This window comes from Callospermophilus lateralis, chromosome 2 (genome assembly GCF_048772815.1).
Source record: "Callospermophilus lateralis isolate mCalLat2 chromosome 2, mCalLat2.hap1, whole genome shotgun sequence".
NCBI classification, from domain to species: Eukaryota; Metazoa; Chordata; class Mammalia; order Rodentia; family Sciuridae; genus Callospermophilus; species Callospermophilus lateralis.
Window position 1 is genome coordinate 102,403,086 of NC_135306.1, and position 6,000 is coordinate 102,409,085.

The following is a 6,000-nucleotide window of genomic DNA, read 5'->3' on the forward strand; positions in this document are numbered from 1 at the left end:
TTATAGATGAGAAGACTAAGGCTCACAGAGGTTAATGAGCCAAAGCTAGAGACTGAGAGACCCAAGACTCAACCCATGGGACTTGAGCTGGACTGAAGTCCATGTGACTCCAAAGTTCATGTTTGTCTCCCATACACTGCTCAGAGGCTCACTCACCAGAGCTACAATTAACTTAGAAGATGTTGATAATACAAAGTTGTTATGGTATAGATATGAAGTGTCCTCTAAAAGCTCAAGTGTGAGACAATGCAGGAAGTTTCAGAGGAGAAATGACTGGATTGTGAGAGTCTTAATCAAGTCAGTGAATTATTCCTTGATTAGATTAACTGAGTGGTAACTGGAGGCACATGAGGTGCGGCTAGAGGAACTGGTTGATTGGCGGTGTGGCTATGAGGTATATATTTTGTAAGTTTTCTGTCGAAGGAACCGCTGAGCTAGAGCCAGTCCAAAGGGGTATATATTTTGTATCTGGAGCTGGACTCTCTCTCTCTCTGCTTCCTGATGTGAGTTGCTTCCCTCTGCTTCACTCTCCTGCCATGATGCTCTGCGTCACCTCGAGCCCTGAGGAATGGAGCTGGCTTTCTCTGGACTAAGACTTCTGAAACTGTGAGCTCTCAAATAAAGTTTTCCTCCACTACTGTTGTTCTGGTCAGATCCTTTGTCACAGCAGCAAAAAAAAAAAAAAAAAGCTGACTAAGACAAAAGTGGAGGAGAAGGGGCACAGGAAAGTATGGCATTAATACTGGGGATGGAGGATCAGGGAAGACTTTGCATAAGAAAGGATGAAGGATCTGTTTCAAAGAACAAATTTGCCCAAATGACAAGAAATGGAAAATCCATCTAGGTGGAAATGACATGTGTCTAACAGTGTGGGGCACAAGGACCACCTTCTCAAACCCCGGGGTTTATTTGAAATCCACCCCCCATTCCTCCCATTTCAGTCCTAAAAAACAGGAACTCAGGCCTTGGTTAAGAACCACACAGACAGCAATGCTGCATGGGGCCTGCAGCACTGATGGAATGGAAGGTGATCTTTCCTGGGACTTGATAACTTCCACAGGGGTGGGATCCAGCCTGCTTTGCTCACAAGTATAATGCCAACACCTAAAGCAGTGTCTAATTTTGAAAGAAATGAATAGAACTGGCCAAGGAAGAGGGGGGTGTTCTCTACTTCTGTGTCCTCTCATGATGTTGGTAAAACTGGACAAAAGGAAACCCCTCCCTCTTGGGCTCAGGGAAACCAAATGCCCCACAAGCACTGAAATGGAGCCAGTAGAGGTGAGGCCCAGAGTCCCGTGCAGAGGGTACAGGCCAGCTCTGCCTGTCCTGCCTGCTCTGTGCCCTCCTCTCCACCGAAGGAGCCAAAACCAGGACCTGCACTCAGAGAGCAGGAGCCAAGCAGCCTCTCTATTCTCCATCTTACGCTAAAGGGACAGCAAGAGTCTGATGGGGCAGGAGACTGAGGAACACCAGTATTTAAAGGAAAACATGAAAAAGAAGAGCCTACAAAAAGAAGAAGAGCCTACAAGAGAAACAGAGGAGTGCTTCGAGTGCTGTGAGACCCAGGATGACACCAGCCAGCCACCTGCCCACCTTCTTCTCTGATGTGTGGCTGACACTCTACGAATCCACAGCCCAATCTTCACAAACTGCAAAGGTATTAATCAGTGAAAAAAAAGAACAGCAAAGGAAAAAACAGTGGACTAGAGAGTTTCATAATGGTTTTTCTGAAAGAATGAAGAGGGAAGAGTGGTAACTGGCTCAGCAGGGAGAAGTCACAAGCCAAAAGCCTGTGGCAGGGGCTCATCCACTCTGCAGAACCCTGAGGGGGGTGGTCTTTGAAGGCACCAAGCATTGTGGCCTTGGAGTCATGTTCCAGGCTGGACAAGGGGACATTGGTGGAAAATATGTTTATAGAAGTCTCCTCTCACCCCACAACCAGGAAGCCAGTCTCCTCTGCTCTCCCCATCACATCCCCCCAGGAAACAAGAGTTTTCCTCATGGGGAAATTGATTAACAGCAATATTATACTTAAGAATACCAATAGGGATGGATGTGGTGGCACATGCCTGTAAACCTAGCAGCTTGGGATGCTGAGACAGGAGGATCACAAGTTCAAAGCCAGACTCAACAATGGTGAGGTGCTAAGCAACTCAGTGAGACCCTGTCTCTAAATAAAATACAAAATAGGGCTGGGGATGTGGCTTAGTGGTTGAGTGTCCCTGAGTTCAATTCCCAGTACCAAAAAAAAACAAGTAGGATGGAGAGTAAAGAGAGTTAGGTAGAGATCTAAATGCTAAACTGTCAGCCCTTCGGTTTTTCCTCTGGTCTTGCTAGCAACCTCCCCAATACCACTAGCCCTAGCCAGTAGAGTGGAAGAACCATCAGGCCCAGAGACAACGGCAGCTATCCCCAAGGGAAAGGCTGGCTTGCCACTTGATTGACATATGTCCACCAGTCAACAAACTAGCCCAATCACATATCAAAATTTCCCAAATCAACTTTTGTTCCTTTCTTAAATATGAACAAATAGCCAAGGATCACTCAGTGTATGTGTAGTAAGGCTCAAATATGGAAAAGGAAGACTGAAGTAAACAGGAAAAGGGAAGATCTAGGGGGAATAGAGATTTTACAAAGAGCAAAAGAAATGTTCATAAAGAGCATTAACACTTAAAAAATACTTTTCATCAAAAAGATAAAGAAAAGAAAGATTGTATTCATAAAACAAGAAGAGATTATAATTGGAAATTTTTTTAATTTAAAAAGCCTCTGGGGGTCTGGGGGGTAGCTTATGGTAGAGTGCTTGCCTAGCATGTGTAAGGCCTGGGTTCAATCCTCAGCATCAAATACTAAATAATAAGCAAAAAGCCTCTGAATTAATAACTAATTTTGTTTCCAAAAATTCAATATAAAGTTTAGAAAATAAAGTTGAGGAAATCTTCCAAAGAGTGAAATCAAAAGAAAAAGAGATGGATAATAGGAGAGAAATAAAGGAAACACAGTCTCCTGACTAGTCCAACACAAAGAAAGAATAAGATACATATCACCAGCATTATTATGACATTTTAGAATACAAGGGATAAGAAAAAGTTTCTAAAACCTTCCAAAGAGAAAAACACAGGTAAAAATTAGAAAGTATAAAAACAACATCAAGCTTTTTAAAAAGTAACATCAGATGTTAAAAGAAAAATGCCTTGGGGTTGGGGATGTGGCTCAAGCGGTAGCGCACTCGCCTGGCATGCATGTGGCCCGGGTTCCATCCTCAGCACCACAAACAAAGATGTTGTGTCCACCGATAACTAAAAAATAAATATTAAAAATTCTCTCTCTCTCTCCCTCTCTCACTCTCTTTTAAAAAAAAACACATTGGTAAACTTATTTTTAAAAAAAGATAAATGCCTTCTCAATCAGAAATGAAATGCTTTTAATTTAAACTTCTATTCTCAAATAAATTATAAGTCACATATCAAAGTAGTATGTAGTGGGGCTGGGCTTGTGGTTCAGTGGTAGAGTGCTTGCCTAGCATGTGTGAGGCACTGGATTTGATTCTCAGCACCACATATAAATGAAAAAAATAAAATAATGGTATTGTGTCCATCAACAACTTAAAAAGAAATTCTTTAAAAAAAGTAGTACAGTAGCAAATATTCAATAACACAAGAAAATTACCTCATTAGCACCCTTTCTTGGAAAGTTATTGAGAGAATGAGTTTTGTAAAATTAGATGATTGTCCAACAGGGAATGTGGAAAATTTTGAAAATAGGGGATCCAACACAGGAAGGCAATAAAAGAAACACTCAAAATGATAGTAAGCTTCCATATGCAGTGGTACAGGCCTATAATCCCAGCAACTCATGGGCTGAGAGAGCAGAATCACAGATACAAAGCCAGCTTCAGCAACTTAGCAAGGCTCTTAAGCAACTTAGCCAGACCCTGTTGCAAATTAAAACATAAAAGGACTAGAGATGTAGCTCTGTGCTAACACACCCTGGGTTCTATCTCCAGTGCCAATATATATATATTGGTATATATATATATATATATATATATATATATATATATAATAGAAGCTTCTGGATGACAGTTGTACAGCATTCTTATAAAGCAGTCAATCCAGATGAAAATAAACAGAAAACATGGATAATAGGAGGGGTAATTATAGGAGAAAAAGATAAGCTCAAATGTATGGAAAATAGTTTGGTAGGTATATAGCAAAAAGCAAATTCACTTTTTTTTTTTTCAAGTTTCCCACATTTGCAAAAAACAAAACAAAACTATAAGTAAATCTGGAGACCAGATCAGTTAAGGAAAAAAAAAAAAAAAAGAGGCAACTATTAACTCCAGGAAAAAGAAAGCAACCCCAGTAAAAAGATACATGGTCACAATGTACGACTTGATTCAGTAGTAAATACTATTTTAGTCATTAGCATATAAACATCAAATATGAACTGAACAGAAAAAAAATTACATTAAAGAGATAAGAGGGGAAGGCAGGGATGGAATTGAAGAAGAAGAATGTAGGAGAGCTGAGTTCTCATCTACCATGGCAGAAATTTTCTAAAACTGGCACATTAAGTAGCAATACAAGGCCAAGCACTGTGGTGCATGCCTGTAACCCCAGCAGCTCAGGAGGCCAAGTCAGGAGGATTTTGAATTTAAAAAGTCAGCCTCAGCAACTAAGCAACTCAATGAGACCCTATCTCCACATAAAATACAAAATAGGGCTGGGCATGTGGTTCAGTGGTTGAATGCCCTGGAGTTCATTCCCAGGTACCAAAAAAAAAAAAAAAAAAAAAAAAAAAAGTAGCAATACAAGCATATTTTTAGAAACATAGTTATATATGCAAGAGAGAAAAGAGCTGTAAGAGTTAATGGTGATTCCCTTAGGGAATTGGATTTAGGTGTAGGGAGGGGTGAGGCAAAGCAACAGCTAACTTCATGTATACGTATTCTTTGATTTAAATAAAAATTAAGTTCTTTTTTTTTAAGCATATATGGCTCATAATGTTCAGCTGAGCTCTTCAATGTATAAAGTCAGAGATGACTGGAGGCCAAGGCTCTAAACAAACTAAATGATGCACTTTTATTTGAATATTCACTGAAACACCTCCCCCCTGCCCACCTGACCCAGTGGCTGATGGCGAATAGTACTCAAAGATTAAGAAACCTGATCCTGGCCCACAGTGTGGACATTACAAGGAATTTTCAAACATACCATGATATTTTATATCTGTGCACATGGGCGTCTTTGATTAGGATGCCTCAATAAACAAACCTCCCAATCCCCTCACGTGGTAAAATTCTCTTTGACCTTTAAACACTTCTAAGCCATCACCTCTTCCAGAAAGCCTTCTCAGATGCCTCCTTTACAGAGAGTTATTTTCCCTCTTTTGGCCTACCTCTGACTCCTCTGTGTCTATGACTAGCAAAGCATCCATCACTCCACGTTTCAGTTGCAAATAAGCCATGTCTCCAACCAATCAGTGATTCTCTGTAGCCGTGGGCTCATGCAGCTTATGCTGCAGGATGAACAACCATCAACTCTTGGTGGCTGGCCACAGAGACAGAGCACTGGTCTCATTACGCATCACCTTTGACTCTGGAGCCTCTGCATATCTTCTCTTCATTGTGGAACCTGGCTAGAAGCCTGGCCCTGCTCTGGCCATGCCCTTCTCCTGGGGAGACAGAAAAGAAAAGCATAGGAGGACCACAAAACGTCCTTGAAAGCCTCTGCTCAGAAGTGACACATATCACTTCTGCTCAAATTTCACCCACCAAAGTGAACCAAGTGAAGTGACAGCACAGTTAAGCAGAATCCTTTCACAGGAGAGGCTGCTCATAGTTGGGCACGCTAATGCCATGCAGTCTGCCTAGTGGTCCACATCTTATTTTTTCTATCCTGGACCTAACACAATGCTTGGCACTGAATATGTTCTCAGTGCATCTCTACTGAATCAACTGAATTGTCCGATAGTAACAGCCTGAGACACAAACCTGAG